At 37.0% G+C, this 18,658-nt stretch overlaps 1 long non-coding RNA gene across 1 annotated transcript in view; it reads right to left on the reverse strand.

The window, feature by feature from the left end:
- Positions 1-8,294: 8,294 nt before the first annotated feature.
- The window catches only part of LOC138839274 (uncharacterized), a 43,609-nt gene continuing 33,245 nt past the window's right edge, over positions 8,295-18,658 (reverse strand). Inside the window, exon 5 of the long non-coding RNA XR_011375938.1 lies at positions 8,295-9,271. This is a non-coding gene — a long non-coding RNA (uncharacterized lncRNA). The remainder of the gene's footprint in view (positions 9,272-18,658) is intronic.

The following is an 18,658-nucleotide window of genomic DNA, read 5'->3' on the forward strand; positions in this document are numbered from 1 at the left end:
CTTTGATTCTCTACTCTTATGCATTTGAGCTCTTTTTATTCTATATGTGAGTATAGCATATTTCACTGTGCATAATGTCTTTCAGACTGATCTACATTCTGGCAAACAACAGAACCTCTCTTTTTAAAGACTTTTTTTAAGTAATGCTTTGTATATATGCCATATTTTTGTAAGTTCCATGTCTGTTGATAAGCATTTGGATTGTGTTGTTCTCTTGGCTATTTTGCATAATGCTTCAGTAAACATGGGAATGCAGACATCTTTATGAGGTAGGAATTAAATTTTTTCCAGTTTACATACTGAAGAAAGATTGCTATGTCTCATGATAGTCCTAGTTTAAGTCTCTTCCTTTTTCTGCTTTGAACTCAGGACCCCATGCTTGCTCTGCTTGCTAGCCACACCTCCACCCATGTTTAATTCTGGTTATACTGGAGATGGAGCCCCTTGGGCTTTTCTGCCCAGGGCTTCAAATCTTGATCCTCTGGATGTATTTCCTGAAAAACTAGGATTACAAAAAAAAAAAAAAAACTAGGATTACAGGCATGATATACCACTGTTTCCTTTCTTGTTTGATTTCCTTCAGTAGACCCAGAGAACATTCCATTACTGAAAGTCTGTCGAAGGAAACGCTCAGTTGTTTCCAAGAATATCTGCATATTTCACTTTCCTCAAATAGTTTATTTAAACATAAAATTCTAGATTGACAATGTAGCTCCTCAAGCTTTATTTTTTTCCTTGATTGCTGCTTCTGAAGTTTGCTATAATTTTGGTTATTTTTATATTATAGGTAATCAGTCATTTCCTTCTAACAGCTTTTTTTTGGTCTTTAGTTTTTTTTTTAGTTGACCAATGGATGCACAATGAATTGATTGTTGCTAACATTTCCTAAGCATAATATAACCATGCCCATTTTTTCCAAAAACTTTCAGCACTAAGCCAATGAATATATACTTGTACTTTTCATCTCATCCACATATTTTTCTTCTTATACTTTCCATCCTTTGACTCGCCACACTACAGTCTCAATTTTTACAGATTTACCCTGTAGTTTGTTGCTCTTTCCTCTAGTTATAATCTGGCCTACGAGGTTTTACTATAACTTCTATCTATGAATTTTCCAAATTTGCACATACTTGTTCCTTTCTGGTCTTTTCTCTTGTATGTTTTGTCTCTAAAACATATCTACTTAACATGCTTCATGGTTATCTATTATCTCAATTTCCTAGGCTCTAATTGTATGCTTTGCTTTACAAATTCACATGTGCAGGCATCAGCTGATGCCCAGAGAGGTGTGCATGGCAGCGCACTCCTTTTTTTTGTAGTTGGTTGTGGGTTTGAACTCTGGGCCTGGGCGCTGTCCTTCAGCTCTTCAGTTCAAGTCTAGCACTCCACCATTTGAGCCACCATGACACTTCTGGTTTTCTGGTAGTTAATTGGAGATAAGAGTCTCACAGCCTTTCCTGCATGGGCTGGCTTTGAATTGCTGCCCTTAAAACTCAGCCTCCTGAGTAGCTAGGATTACAGGCATGACCCACCAGGGCCCAGTGGTAATGACTTTTAAAATAATGGATTTTTCTTAACTTTTTTATTTAGCTCTTCTCCCAATAATCAAAACAAATTTCTAGACAATCAGTTCATTATCTAATTATTACAATTTGGAAAGTCCTTTCCTATTATGCCATGGAAAAGTATAAATGAAAATGATTCTAGGTACTAATGTGTGTGGTCAAGGTGATATCTGATAAGGGAAGGATACCAGTGGAATGATCCTGGATCTGAATATTATATTGTTTAAAAATCCCTAAAAATACATTAATTAATTTTTTCAGATGAAAACAAACACAAATATAGCAACAATTTCTAATTTCATTCAATATATACCCTTCTGTGAGCATTATTTATTTTAGGTCTCACGGTTAATTCAGTGTAGGAAAAACAGCTGAATCGATTTATCTTCTCTGTTTTTCCCTTAGCACTCCAAAGATACTTCCTATTATTCTCTAGACAAAAGCCTAGCTACTATTCTTCTCAACATACTTATCTGTCAGCTGTGAGCTTTGATTTCTATGGTGGTGATCTTCAGCACAGACCCAGGTGGAGTTTTCTTTACAAAACAGAAGTGCATGGTAGTGAACTGTAGCTGCCACGGCTTCTGCTCATTTTCTGTAAAAGCAAAAATGTGCCTACCTACTCTGACTTACTCAGACTCACTCTCAGCAAAGCCTTGTGATTTCAAGATGCATAATATCATTCTACATTACCAGAAGCCTGTTTGGAGAAAAACAGACATGTTGAACTTGCTAACTCCTTCTCAGCCCCATGCAGTTTTCTCCACTGAGCCTCTGCAGGGCTCCCAATCACCAGCCTGCCTAAGTCAGTGCCCAAGGACCTCTCTGGAAACCTGAAGCCAGCTGAGCTGGCTTTATCTCAGTGAAGCCAGCTAATAATGGTGTTTTGATAGTTAGCTTTTAGTAAGAAGTCTGAAATGCCATGGGAACTCATGTTGCCTCACAATAGGAAACCAGATGGGTGAGAGTATGTGTTCAAAGGTAAAATTCAAGAATATGGTGAAGGTGTTGAATGTTAGAACAAACCTCTCCCCCCACTCCCTCCTTCCCTCCCTCTTCTCTCTCTCCCTCACTCCTCTCTCTCTCTCTCTCCCTCTCTCTCTCTCTCTCTCTCTCTCTCTCTCTCTCTCTCTCTCTCTCTCTCTCTCTCTCTCTCTCTCTCTCTCTCTCTCTCTCTCTCTGTAACACACAGACATACACACATACTCAAATACAACTATGCCAAGAATAGATTAGAACATCCCTCAAAATTCTGGGTCTTCTTCCACGCAGAAGAGGTAAACTGGTTAAAAATATTTATCTTCTCTGCCTTAAGTGCCTCTGAATCTCTGAGCCCAGCAATTTATACAAGTTCCTCCATTTCCTCTGCCTACTCCATCTACCTAAACTTTTGATTCCTATCATTAACCAAATGTCTTCCCCATGACCAAATCAACAACAATCTCTGCTGACACCACCTTTGAGTAGTGTTATGAGTATCTGTGTGTTTGGGAATTTTGTAGGTGTGAAGTTATGTAGGATATCCCTCTTCTCATTATTATCTAAATTTACTGAGACAATTATGAGCGATGGCATGAACTAATCCTTATGACATAATCCTTAGCAAGGGACCTCTATTATGAGGAAATTGAGGCTCAACATTTTAAGGAACATATAAGCTATTTTTGGGGGGGTCCAGTTGTGAGCCTGAACTCTGGGCCTGGGCGCTGTCCCTCAGCTCTTCAGCTCAAGGCTGGCGCTCTACCACTTGAGCCACAGTGCCACTTCTGGCTTTTTTTCTGCTTATGTGGTGCTGAGGAATGGAACCCAGGGCCTCATGCATGCAAGGCAAGAGCTCTACCACTGACCCACCTTCCCAGCCCACATATAAGCTATTTAAGGCAAAATCTGAGTTGAAATTTGCTGGTTCAAAATATTTGCTTCTACAATTTACCGTACTGTTCTCAACAAATGTGTACACAAAATTAAATAATAGGGAGAGCTGAATGCCACAGTTCAAGAACAGAGTGTTGTTCTTAAGCCTTCTTGTGTATACTTGCACAGAAGAGGATTCGCTTAGGCAATGGCTTTCTCTTGCTTTCTCCCCCTCCCCTACCCCTCTCTCTCCACCCCCTTTCACACACACACACACACACACACACACACACACACACACACACACACACACACACGTTCAGTCTTTATACTGGCTGCCACTGCTTCAGCAGAGATGAGCATGGTGGACAAACAGAGTTATCTTAGAGGAAAGAAGCACAGAAAACTTTGCTTAAACAGAGGTCACTAGAACATCAGCTGCAAGTTTTTAATGTGTCATGCCCAAGTTAAATCTGCAGACTTGGTAGCATATAGGATAAGATGATTTTCCGCAAGGAGAATTGTCATTGAGGGAAAAACAGATCTTTAGATGTGTCACACATACTCTACTAGCAATTCAAAATAAGAAATATCTCTGGGTATTGGTGGCTCATGCATGTAATCCCAGCTACTCAGGAAGCTGAAATCTGAGGATTTCAGTTTGAAGCCAGGTCCAGCAGGAAAGTCTTAGAGACTCACATCCAATTGCCAGAAATAGAGCTGTAGCCCAAGTGGTAGAGCTAGACTAACCTTGAGCAAGCTCAGGGACAACACCCAGGCCCTGAGTACAAGACCCAGGATGGCACAAAAAGACATTAAAATACATTAAATAGAATTCTTAATACAAATTCAAGAACATGAGGACATTGCAATACATGTAATTTTTCTGTTCAACAGAATTGGTGAATTCGCAGATGAAGACTCAGGGATGCACTAGGATAGGGAAAACAGTACAGGGAGGAAATTGGGGAAGGACTTTGTCATGTCTAGATTAAATTTCTTGAATAATTCTCAAGGAAGTTGAATAAAACCATTTGAAACTGTATCACTTAATGATACACCAGCCAAAGCAACAGATAATGTGGAAGGATAAATATGTGTCCCAGAAAATGCCACATCTTAATCTGTTATGACTGTCATCATACATGCCAAACTGAACCTTGCAGATGTGACTAAGGTCAAGGGACTTGAAATAGGATTGCACATCAGTCTGCATGGCTCTTATAACAAGATACCACAAACTGATTGTTTCAAACAACCAACATTGATTTCTCATGCTTCTGGAAGCTGGAATTCAAGATGAATATTCTGCAGAGGCTGGGGTCTGGTAAGACTTCATTTTCTCTTTTGTACATAGCCACCTTCTCATTGCACCCTCGCATGGCTTTTCTTCAGTGAATGCCACACACACACACACACACACACACACACACACACACACACCTTTATTAAACCAAGGAAACATTATATGACCTCATTATATCTTAATTGCCTCCTTAGAAGCTTTATTTTTTTAATGTAATGACATTCAGTCTTGGGGTTCAACATACAAATATGGGGAAATCACAGTGCAGTCTCTGATGAACAGTGCCCTGAGCCATCCAGGTGGGCCCAATTTAATCATATGAGCCTTTCAAAACAGAAAACGTTCCCTGAGGGGAGACAGGAAAAATAGGAAAAGAAGCAGAACAAAAAATTAAGCATATAAGGACTGAGCTCACAACTGTCACTGGCTTTTAAATGGGGGAGGACACAAGGTAGGAAATACAAATAGCCTACAGAAGTTATAAATGACCCTGATCATCAGCCAGAAAACAAATGGGAGCTCTGTCCTCTAATAACATGGAGCAGACTTCTACCATCAACCCGAGTAACACATTTTTTCTCAAAGCACTGAAAAGGGAACCAGAACAAAGCCCTGTAAATATCTAAGTCCTGTTTTCAAGACCAAGACCAGTGGTACAGCACTTACCTAATATGTGTGAGTCACTGGAATCAATCTCAAGAAATTCTCTCTCTCTCATTCTTTGATTTTCTTTCATTCTCTCTTTCTCCTCCTCTCTCCCTCCTTCCTTCCCTCTCTTTCTCTTTCTCTCCATCCTTCTTTCCTTTCTCTTTCTCTCTCACACTCTCCCTCAAACACCCAACTCACAACAGATGAGCTAAACCCACTACTTTTTGACCTACATAACTGTGAGATAAATTTGTACTATTATAAGCTGAAACTTTTATGGCAATTCTGTATGATCCCAATAGAAAACTAATACACATATGGTCTCTTCTCTCCTGGGGCTTTACATTTTAACGGACTAACCAAGAATAGAATGAGCTGATGAATGAAAAAAATAGTTGCAAAGAATTCAAAACTGAGTGGGTGAGAAATAAGCAGAAAGAATGCAATAAGGAACCTATGTCTCAAGAGATCTTGGAAAGAGTGATATTTAAGCTGACAGAAGGAAAAAAGAAAGGGCTGGTTGCTCAAAGACACGTAAGGCAAGCATCCATGCAGAGGAAACAGACATAGAAAGTCCTTGAGTAGAGCAGAACCCCAGGGTATTGAAGAAACTGAAAGATGACCAGTGGTGTTGAGCAGAGCAAAGGGCAGAATTGAAAAGAATGGAGTTGCAAAGATAGGCTGAGCAGGGAACATGCGGTGCTTTGTAGAACATAATTAGAAATTTGAGTTTTATTCTTGAAACAGCAGGAAATCCTTGTAAGCTTTAAAGTGGAAAAGTACTATAAAATTGAGATTTGGAGACAGGAAAAAAAGATGACATTAGTAGAAAAACTTGAAGAAATTCATAAAATATCCTTAGTTAACAGTGTTTTATGTACCAGTTTTAATTTCTTACTGTTCCTAATTGTACAAGGGTCATATAAGGTGCTATTCTTTCAGGAGGGGAAGTAAATGGCTTGCATATTATTTCTGCACTCTTCTGTAAGCCAAAATTTATTTCCAAACAAAGAGTTTAAAAAAGAAAAAAAATGTGTCATGACCCAATTTTTAGTTTAAGGAAATTGTTCTTCTCAGTTGGAGAGGAACTGTAAAGGCACAAGATAGTGTAAATGACAGTTCAGAAGCTAATTCAGAGCCCCATCGACAGAGAGTGAGCAAAGAAGCTGCTAAAGAAAAGTTCAACTTCTATTTGTGAAGCAGAGTCCACAAGACTCAATGTGATGAGTGTGTCCACATGTGTATATGCACCTGCTAATTATTGGAACTGAAAAAATGGATGTAGGTGATGAATGAATGGAAAATATCAAGCTGAAAACTTAGAGCCAGAGAAATTTAAGTTGAAGTCAGACAGAAAAGAATATATGTTTTAAAATGATATCAAGTATATAAAAATGCAGAGAAGAGATCTGAGCTAGAAATGTGGTATTTAAATGCTGCTCTCCTGTGGTAGAAGTTAATAAGCAGCTACTTCTTACATATTAATTAAGTTGTTAATTAATACCCTTGCAACATCTACTTTTTAAAAAGTCTTTGTAAGGAAAGAGCCTGCAGATTAGTCCCCTAAAGGGTCCCTTGGAGATAGAATGAGTTTACATTTCCATTGCTTATTTTTGTCTTGGTAAAGTTCTCATTAATGGCATGAGAACTTGAGGCGTCTCATTTCAGTGATTATTTTTAAACATATTCATAGGTGGATAACTTGTACTCCTATTTGTCATTCATGCTCATTTGTACCTTAATCTACCTTTGTATAAAACAAGCCAGCCAGCTCTTGACACAGATGTTCTGGAACACAAAGGTAGCTTCTGAATATCATTGCTGAATTTCTTTAGGAGTAAATCCATAAAGGAGGAGGTAAATTTGTTCTAAGTATACTGTGTGCATGTATGGAATTATCACAATGGAACCTCTTCATAATATAATTTGTACTAATTCAAAAACAAATTTTTATTCAATAAAGAAACATCTGAGTAGCATATTTGAATTTAAAGTATAAGGAACTTTATTGGTTGGGAATGTATCTTAGTGGTAGAGTGCTTTCCTAGCATGCATGAAGCCCTGGATTCTATTATTCAGTACCTCCATACTCAGAAAAAGCTGGAAGTGGTGCGGTGGCTCAAGTAGTAGTCTTAAGTAGTAGCTAGTCTTAAGCAAATGAGGCTTAGGGGCACCCAAGCCCTGAGTTCAAGCCCCAGAACTGGCCAAAAGAAAGAAAGAAAGAAAGAAACTTTATATTATTTCCCCAGATTGAGGTAATAAATGGAATGCCTCCTGATGAGATATGAACACATGTAGTAGCCACAGGAGGAAACAGGTCAATGCTCTTACTTAATAGATTTGTAGAGTATCTAAGCCCAGAGTGAAAGCAAATTACCCTCCCTATCCCCTTGTTTTTTATGCTTACATAAAACATCATCTGTCTCTTCTTCAAGGTTAGAGTTCAGTTTCTACCTCTCTCTTTCTATACACTTTGAGAACTGAGGTTTTATCCAGAACCAAATACAAATTTCAAAAACAAAACATGGGCCACAGTCTCATTTGGATTGGATGATCTAGCCTTCCTGGTAAGTTTGTTGGACTGATATAGCTGAAACACACAATAACATCTATTAACTAATTAAAATACTCTTAAGCTGAGGATAAAGTGCTGGCCTACCATATGTGAAGCCATGGAGTAGATTCCCCAGCATGGTGAAAACAAAATCTATCTGGATTTTAGACATCCTACCATAAAATGCAATACTAAGATACATTTAAATATAAGAAATAAGTATCTACTATTATAAAAGAATAATTTTATTTCATTAAAATGAATTCAATCTTTCAAATGAATTTTTTCCAAATTAATAGGTATTTATTTTGATTGATCCAGAATTAGAAGACAGAATGACAATTGTTATACACATTCCCTAGTTTTCATTTAAATCTTCTGAAGAAATAAGAACCAAGGGATATTAAATTTATAACCACCCAACCCTTGACTTTTCTCTGCCCATAGAACACTGTGGCGTGTTGGTGAGAAAACTAGATGTGCTTGCCTTGTTTAGTGCACTCCTCACCTCCACTATTGTGCTCTCCTGTAGACTACTACCATTGCCCCCTAAACATGGTAGAGTTTCCTCTGTTGGAAGTTAGGGAGTTCTGCCCAACGCCAACCATCTACTACTCTAGGTATTGATATCTTTGCTGTTGACTTCAGCTGCATGTGCAGATAATCACGCCTAGACATAGACTGCCTTTCCTAGAGTACTTACTTCAGTGTTGCAGTCCACATGGAAAAAAATGAAACAGAAAAGTCTCTTTTTAGCTAGGGAGTTGTTGGCACTTCCTACTGAGTCCATTGAGAAGAGCTCCAGACCAAGTTGACCCTTCAAGGAGAGTGCAAAGTTATCCCATGAAGCAATTGTTCAAACTGTTTAGGAGGATTCCATTTTTAAGGGAATCAATCTGGCGTTTGACATCACTTCCTTGCTTAAAAGCACTAGGGTTCTCTGTGTTTTAACTTGGTTATCTTTTTGTAGGCTGAACCCCCTGCTGAATTCTTCAGACATACGCTACTCACCCCAGCATACCCTCACTGGCAGTAGGTAAATGGCAAATAAAAAGGTTCTCTCCACCAAGTCAATTGATGAGGGCAGGTGGCAGGGTACCCAAAGTTGCTTTCGCTCCCCATGCTGCTTAATGTCGCCAAGATCAAACGCAGAGATCATGGGAGGAACAGGTGATCAGCGGGCAGCAATAGATGACTGTACTAGATTCTCGATGAGTTGTACAACTCAGACAAAATGGATGGCTCCATTTAAAAATGACTTCAGAAGTATCAAAGGAGGTCTCTGTAGTTGCCGTACTTGCCTTCAGACTCGAACATTATTTGCCATTCCTGCTGGTGTTACTATTGAGAGTGAGAAGGAAATGTGAAAAGGGCTTTCTCATCATATAGACTTCTTCCCCATATGCTTTTCCCAAAGAGAAATAGAGAGACTTCAAATGTGGGTTTTAGAATGCGGCTGTGATAATATACTTCCATATAAAAGGTTTATAGGACGCAAGAAAGTAGGTATGTTGTGCCCCATAGGTTTTCAGCAAGAAAGATTATCAGATCATTTTTCCATTTCTCATTTTATGACTACACCACCACACTTAGGGAAGTGGTCATCTCCAATCTGGGATGTTTGTCAACCCATTTTCTTCTATGGCAAGGCATAGTTCACTCCACAAATATTTGACCTTTATGATAGCCAATGAGACAAATTTCTCCCAAAAATTTAATGTGAAACTTTGAGTCTTTTGAATATCATAATCATAACATAAATATTATGTTTTGAATTCATAACAAGGGACACCAAGTGACAACTTTATCTCCTTCTAATCCTAAACCCCCAGCTTCACGATTTCTTTCCAAAACACTCACACTCCTCTTTCAAAGTAGTGTTCCAGACAAAGCCTAGACATTTATTATTTATGAAGGATTTTCCCATCTTCATTCTCTTTTTTTATGCACATGATAGGCTACCACTTGTTCTGTCTTATTCCTTACTTTTTCCCTTACCTATTTCTACTTCTTCCTTTTTATTCTGGTCCTGTTAGACTTGAACTCAAAACCTTGTACCCTCACATGGTTTTGTTTTGTATTTTTTTAACTCTACCATTGTGCCATACCTCTACTTCTGGCTTTTTACTAGTTACTGACAGATAAGAATCTCTTGGATATATCTGCCTGGGCTGGCTTCAAACTGTGATTCTCAGATTTCAACCTTCTGAGAGGTAGGATTATAGGCATAATCTATAGGCACCCACCTTCCACTATTTCTTATATAAAAGCATACATATTTTGTTTCATTCTTTTCAACAGGTATGTCTCACTCCAGAGTTTACTTGTCTCCTATTGGTTGATACTTAGATGGCTTTCTATTTTTGTCATTATGAATAAAAGTTAGTACTCCTGTGGAGAACTTTTACACATATGTTCAACTGTATATGGGATTACAATCCTTTTGTTTAAGACAAGGAGTTAAACTTAGTATCTAATAATTTTACTAATTGGCTGCAATCTACCACTTGAACCATGTTTCCAACCCCAAGTGATATAAATATTTTCAACTAGATATATTTAGGAAAAAATCTGTGCCTCTTTTCACAGATATTGCTAAATTGTTTTCCCAGCACTTGCTACTAATCTAAAATTCATCAATAATGTGTGATATTGTTTGGACAGTTGTCAAAGCATGTATATTTAAATTTAATTTTTGTTTTAGAGTCCTAAATACATATTAAATCATTATGCATATCTTACACTTATTATAGATGAAGGATAATTGACTTTCATGTCTTTTTGTAATTTGATATGTTTTACCCGTAGATTTAGACCAACACCTACATTGTGTGTTGAGTCATATGAAAATGACCATTTTCAGTCATGATGAGTTGAAAATCAGCAATTTTATGAGACAGATGATAGAATATTGATAAATGATAGGCACATAGATAATAGATACTGTAACAAGAGTCTAATATTATTAAATCTAAAAATATACCTTCTAAATCTAAAAAGATACCTTCATGTTCATTTTCAGAAATCTATTGGTTCTTCTATATCTTGTTTTTCTATATGAACATATAAAATGCTTTTTTGCAAACAAATTAATATTGCTATTACAAAAATATAGATTATTTTATTTGTGACATCATTTTCAGATTACTCATATCTTTACATGATTGAGTTTTTCTATCTTTCTCCTCTGAGATGCAAAATTTCAGTCCTATGAACACATGGAATCCTTGACGTCTCAGAGAACATTTACATTCCTTTCTTTATGTTTTTTATTAACTTTGTTCCTAGGTGGTATACAGATCATTGACTATTTTCTTCTATTTTATTTTTTAATTTGGGGGGTCTTTAGAGAAAAATATTAATTATTGAATATTGATTTCATAATCCAGTATATTTAAATTATGTTATATTAATAACTTCATTTCATTAAGTTCCTGAATAACCATAGGCTTGAATATGAATGAAAATATTATGTCTAATGACAATAGCTGTATTTGCAGAGATCATTGTCTTTTCAAAGCAAATTCTGGTTGATGGTTTGAGAAAGAAATAAGTCCTCTTCAATGAATACTAAATTTGATCAATAGTTTTCCTGAAACATGTTTGTTAAATGTGTATCAAACACAATTTAGAATGTCATTTACAATCATTACAAATATGTAATGACTTAGGTCCTTTACTCTCTACTAATATTTAATTTTAATAGATTTACTAAACTCTGAATAGTTGAAATTAAGCCATCCTTGCATTCTTAAATTCATACTATTGAAGAGAATAGCCTTCCTTCATATGTTGCTAGATTCAATTTCTTAATGTTTTATTTCAAGATTTTATATTGCTATTCATAAGTAAAATTGAGTTTTACCTTTATGGCATAAATTATCAGGACTATACTGATCATAGAGAAAGAAAATTAAAAGCTTTCTCTCTCTCAATGTCGTGAGATGCTCTAAAATAATTAGGTAACATGAGTCATTTGATATTTGGATATAGAAAAATCATTCTTCTGAAGTTTTCTGAGTGTAATGTTGGGGAATGGGGTCAGTAGGTCTTTGGAAAAACTTTTTCTAAGATCATATGTACACATATGTGCACACACACACACATACACACACACACACACACAGAGGCAAAGTTAGAGTCAGTTACCAGTTATTCACAAACACTCCTGTGTTTGTGGTATGTAGCTTTTCTAATTATTAATGAGTAGAATCAGAAGACCCAGGAAGGTAATAACTGTACTCCTGTGTTTTTGTAAAACAGGTTTCTAAGGCGGTTTCTGACTATACAGTCAATGATTTCAATAATGAAATATCAGTCTATAGGAGGAGGTCATACTTGAACATTTTTTTGGTTGTGTATTGTTCACTACTTTTACTTTATTCAAATTTCTACCTAAATAATATTATTCCCAAAGATTGTCATTTACTTAACTATGTCAAGCTCAAATACTGTCTGATAAACAGAGCAATCTATCTTCCCATTTTTCTGCACTACAATTCAGTATATGAGAAGGGTTATAAAGCATGAACAACCAGTGAAGACACTATCTCCACCTAGGTCTTTGTCTCACCACCTGTGAAAATGGAAGTTGCTAGGTTAACTGCCAGTGGCTGAACTTCTCCTGAAACTCTAGAGCTTGATTGTTACCTTTCATCTTTTCTAAGGTTAGGGTTTCCTCAGGTAATACAAGTTTTAAGTAGGAAGCAGATGACAATAACCTTTCTAAAGACAAATAAAGTCTTCCCTACTTGATCTTGTTTTCAGCTTTGAACTGTACAGCAAGAATATTATCTTGAGCACAAACATAAACACTCACCATTTCATAGTCATATTCCCTGAAAACAGGGCACATTTACCCCTTTTATTATAGGACAGGGGCTGAGACTAAATTCTATTCAGACAAGATGAGTTTACGTTCTCTCTAGACATCCAAATGTAAGTATATATGGTAGGAAAAATACTGATTTCTAACTGTTGGACACTGTCCTTAAGTTATCAAATCCAAAATTCAATACTAATTAAAAATTTACTCTGCAGGTAAAAAATTAACAGGAAAAGTCCAGTTACCTAAATAAGAAGTACTCTATACTATGGTAGGTAGAACTGTGAATGCACCTGTCACTTGTTCTGTGTATTAACTGTTATCTCCAATTAACTACTCAATGAATGCTAATAATAAGAATGGGAAAAGGTGTGTTGATATCCATGATGCTGCAGGAAATGTGTGTGTGTGTGTGTTGATTTTTGATTCCTAACATGGGGAGCTAAGGAAAACTGTGCACTAGACAGTGACAGATTGTTCATGAAAACAAGCAAATACACAATCTGTGAGAAGACCAATTTCCCAGAAATTTATGACCCTTAGATATTCCAGCCCTCACTTCCTGCTGTATCTTGGCTTTGAGTGCTAAGAGCATAGCTTGTCTCTGTCAGAATATTAGGAAGAGCGTGGAAAGGCACATGGACTACTGTCTACTACTGAAAATCACTCAACAGCATATTAGGCAACAAATACAGCTGGACCCTCAGTCAACTGTTTGGATAACATTGTTGTTCTTCGAATTAAATGTCTACTTCTTCATTCAGCAAGCAACTCATTGTCATGTCAGCACATCCTATAGTTATGAATACATTCTAATAGAAAGCCTGCTGTGGTTAGGGGAGAATGATGAGAGGGATGACCTTGACCTTGATCATGATTCATTGTATTCATGTACTGCTTTGTAGCGTGACAACTCCTTTGTACATCTACTTAAAGGTGAAAATGAAATAAGAGAAGAAAGCAGGAAAGAAAGAAAGAAAAGGTAAAGATGAAATAAGAAAAAGAAAGCAGGAGGGCTGGGAAGGTGGCTCAGCGGTAGAATGCTTGCCTTGCATGCATGAGGCCCTGGGTTCCATTCCTCAGCACCATATAAGCAGAAAAGGCCAGAAGTAGCTCTGTGGCTCAAGTGGTAGAGCACTAGCCTTGAGCTGAAAAGCTGAGGGGCAGCACCCAGGCCCAGAGTTCAAGCCCCACTCCTGATGAAAAAAAGCAAGCAGGAAAAGAGAGGAGAGAGAGAGAGAGAGAGAGAGAGAGAGAGAGAGAGAGAGAGAGAGAGAGAGAGAGAGAGAGAGAGAGAGAGAGAGAGAGAGAGAGAGAGAGAGAGAAGGGAGGAAGGAGGAAGGGAGGAAGGAAGGAAGGAAGGAAGGAAGGAAAGAAGGAAGGAAGGAAGGAAGGAGGGAGGGAGGGAGGAAAATCTATGGAAACTAGCAGTATGATGTGACTAAAGGGCATCAAATTAAAGAAAAGATTTTAGAAGTGTCATGAACTACATTCATTGTAGGATCCATATGCAAGCAAACAATAGAGAACAATATTTTTGCAAGCTAAATCTCCATGGTAGAAGAAACAAGGGTCTGAAGTAGAGACCATGTTTTAGAAGACAAGGGATTCTTTTTTTTTTTACTTTTCAAGTTTTTTATTGTAAAGATACTGTACAGAGGGTGTACAGTTAGGTAATGAGTACATTTTCTATCAAGCATTGGATTCTTTATTATACTCAAAATGTTCTTTGGTATCTTTATGAATATGTGACTGCTTTTAACAATAGCAACATTACTCCCACCTTTCTTTTCTAATGGGAATTATGTATTTTAATGAGAAATCTTTAAATATTAAAAGAAATAGCAGAAGTGGAGTGATATAGTGTTTTTAATGCATACTAGCATTTGAAGACATTTTTCCTGTAAGGTAACTTGAAGCTACTCATTAAAACCCAGCCTGTATTTATGCCTTGCTCTGACTGGCAAGGGTGGGAACTAAAGACAGGTGAGTAGACTTCTGCAGCCAGTTCTGTGGTCCTGGGTATTTCTGACACATTTATATCCTGAGACAGTTTTCATTACCCAAAGAACGATACAATCAATGAGGTAAGGAGAAGGGCATATACTTGCAAGTGGGTTGAGTAGGATATAGCAGGGAATGACTGCCAGATCATTTTGTTTAAACTTAAGCCACAGTAAGTAGAATGTTAATCATGCATGGTCATTCCACAAACATTTGACCAAGTAGCCAATATGTAATAAGCTACAGTGGAAGTGCAAGGAATGAAATGATGAATTCAGTGTTGCTTGTCCTTATGTTCATATATCTCATGGAAAAGAAAATATAATCAAATGTCTAGTATCAAGTATGGATAAATGATAAAAACAAACCACATGGAATATTATCATTTTCTGCAGCCTGCTATGTAATAGGACAACATAAATTCTCAGTCCTCTCTGTCTATCACTTGGTCTCCACTAAGCAACCTTACCACATCCCTCCCCTTCCTCCTACTCTCTAGCCTCTAATGATCACCATTCTATGAACAGCAAACTTAGTAATGGTGATACAAGACATGAAAATCAGAGCCAGAGGATTTAGTAGGAGCAACAAGTACAAAAATCTGACCTGTAATATTCTCCTAGGTTTGAACAGTAGCAAAACATTTGTGGGGCTGAAGGTGAGTGAGAAGAGGAGTGGACGAGGGAAACAGTCAGAAAAATTATGTCAATTAAGAGGAGTTGGAGACATGTCTCAGTTGGTAAATCACTAGCCAATGAGTGAAAACAGCAGGTACTGAGTTCAAATACCACTCTTGGACATAAAAAAAAAAAGAAGAAAAAGCTGGCAGGGGAAAAATACATTCAACCATCATGGTATTGGATACTATCACAAGGGCAATAGGAAACAACCGGAATATTGTGAGCAGCAGAGACCCTTGTTTCCTTACTTTTGCTCTAAATGTATTGTCTTGGCTGCCATGTTAAAAATAGTAAAGATCCATGGGTGGGTTGGTCCCCCACATAAAAAGTATGAAAAGTAAATAAACCACTCTGTTTCTAGGTTCCTGTGATCAGGTAGATATGTCATCTCTACTGGTTATTTTGGACTAAACTTAAGGAAACTCTTCAAAGAACAAGAGAAAAGATGGATAACTAGTCACCTGTAATCTTGACCTTGACCTTCTAGATGATTTGTCTGCTGATTGCTAATAAACCAAAGTGAAATCAACCTGATCTCTAATTCAGTTCAGATATCTAATATAAAACATTTTCTTGGTGAAATATTAATAAAGCAATTAATTGAGAGTAATTTGCTTGAACATCAAGCTGTGGAGGGATATAAGATAGTTATGATGAGTGGAAAAGTAAAGTGACCAGAGAAATGTAATAGGACTAATAAGTGTGATAATGATCAACTCTACATTAGTAATGGTTATTTAACATTAGATCAGTTAGCAAAGGAGAGCACTTTTCACACTCATGCACACAACACAGTAATTACAGGGTTGTATTTAGTCATGTGGGAGACTTTTCCAGAGTTGTATTATAATAGAAAGGGAGTTGAAGAGCATGGATAAGGAAACTTCATAAAAACAGAGCAGGACAATGGAAAGGTGGTTGTGTCAGTACATCAACGGACTTTTAGTGTGCACAAACCAAAGGGAGTGCTCTGCAAACCTAAGAAATGTTCTTTGACATTGTTACTGCCTTAACTGGTCATTCACCAGCTTCTGTATAGGGCGGCCAAAAATGGTACAGCCAAATAAGATTTGTAAGCATTTTGTAGAGATTTGTAGAGACTTGTAAGCATTTTGGGGTTGATGTGTGATTCCAATAGAGAATGCCATATAAAATTTTAGATTTTGAATTCTTTCTATTTAATCTGTGAACTATTTTCAATTTATTCAAATTAAGAAAAAAATATATAAATCTTTATTTTTTTAAGAAATGCTTTCTTCTTTGAAGATTGCTTTTAATGTGAGTTGTCTTTAACTTACAGGGAAAAGGATTGCTTACACCCTCTCTAACACTCACACACACACACACACACACACACACACACACACACACACACACACACACACACACGTCCCATGGCTTCCCTTATTTGCAACAACTAGTATATGTCTGAGACAAGCAGAAATGGTCAGATACATTGATGTTAGGCAAAATGAACCTCAAGATAAATCTTTATTTTTAAAATTTTTATTATCTTTCAAGTAGCTGTACAAAAGGGGGGTCATTTAACAAAATGTTTTATGAATACAATGCATCCTGATCAGCCTCACCCCTCACCAGTCTCACTCTCCTTTTGATTCTGAATACTTGTAAAGTATTTCTATTTGTAATTTTGGTTCCTCTATAACTCATATGTTAAACTTAAATATCTAGAATATTTTCTCCAAGATGGTAAATGTGGCAAATATCTTTTTGGTAAGATTCATATACACTATAAGGAATTCTTTCTGAATATGCTCAAATTTTCATGTTCTAAGAAGAAATGTTCCTTGCAGAATTTAAATTAATTCATTTATTTCTTCCTTCTCATTCATGTGTTTCCCTCTTTTCTTCCTACCGGCTCCTGTTATAAGAGAGAGATGTGAGTGTGTGCATATGTGTAAATATAATGTGAATAGAATAAAGATGAATAGAATAAAAATGTCTTTGGAATAGAAATAATGTATCTTTGTATACTCAAATTTACCTAAAGTCCACTAAGAATGAAACTCCATCACTTCTGAATTGTCAACATCTAAACAAGTGATACTCTTATGAAACAGACACAATTCTAAGGATTATGAGATATCAGGCTGTGAAGTTTGTAACTCTGAGAAATTTAAGAAATACATGTGGAAGACAATATAAAATAATAAAAAGCCTTGTGTTTTAGATAAAATGCATGGTAATATGATTTAATACCCTTCAGCCAAACACACCAGAATTCACCCACTAACAATGAGTTTTCTCCTTCAAAATACCCATCTTGGCAGGTTATATATTACACATTTATTCTAGTAATGTTGACATTGCTTTATATTGTGAGATGTTCTTGGGAATTATTTTAAAGAACTTTTGAGTATATTTTAAATGGTGCAAGGAAGATTTAACCACTGGTTCCAACCTAAAGCAATTTGGACCTAGGGTCAGAGGTGATCATTTTAAGATATTTAAACTATAAATGAGGAAATGAAAGGCTTTCAAAAAGACAAACTAGTTTACTTGTGTGTGTTGTAAACTGACTCTGAAGGCAGTTTGCAAGGCAAGACATCTATTTTGAGTCATGGTCTTACATTTGACTGAAATACTGGTCCAGTAAATGATCACTTTTCAGTGAAGAGTCTCTTTTGAGGTGTTTGCTCCCTGATCCAAAGCCAGGTGTGTGTGTGTGTGTGTGTGTGTGTGTGTGTGTGTGTGTGTGTGTGTGTGTGTGTGTGTGTGTGTGTGTGTGTGTGTGTGTGTGTGTGTGTGTGTGTGTGTGTGTGTTATCCTGGGGCTTGAACTCAGAGACTGGGTGCGGTTCCTAAGTAGCTAGGAGCCACCAGCGCCCAGCAGGAAGCCAGATTTTTAAACACAGTTTCCCTATTTCACATTCCTACAATCCAATCCACAGAGCTACAGTTTTAAAGCTTTTTATACTTCAGTAGAATTAAAATACTTGACACCAGCATGAAGCCATGGTCAAATTCCTAAAGAATGACCTGTGAGCTGCCCAGTGTCATACCAAAAGCAGCGGAGAAATGCCTGGGCATTAACAGCAGCAATCCAGGTCCTTTCTCTCATAGAATGAATGCATTTCAAGGATGCCTCCCATAGATAATGGCTGGTCATTCCATCGCTGTCTGTTCTTAAAAACACAGAAGCTCAAAGGACCGCCACCTTGGTTGCTTGGAAAGCAGGAACATTGGATTTGTTAGTGAT

This window comes from Dipodomys merriami, unplaced genomic scaffold, assembly GCF_024711535.1.
Source record: "Dipodomys merriami isolate MVZ:Mamm:240054 unplaced genomic scaffold, mDipMer1.0.p SCAF_1, whole genome shotgun sequence".
Classification (NCBI taxonomy): domain Eukaryota; kingdom Metazoa; phylum Chordata; class Mammalia; order Rodentia; family Heteromyidae; genus Dipodomys; species Dipodomys merriami.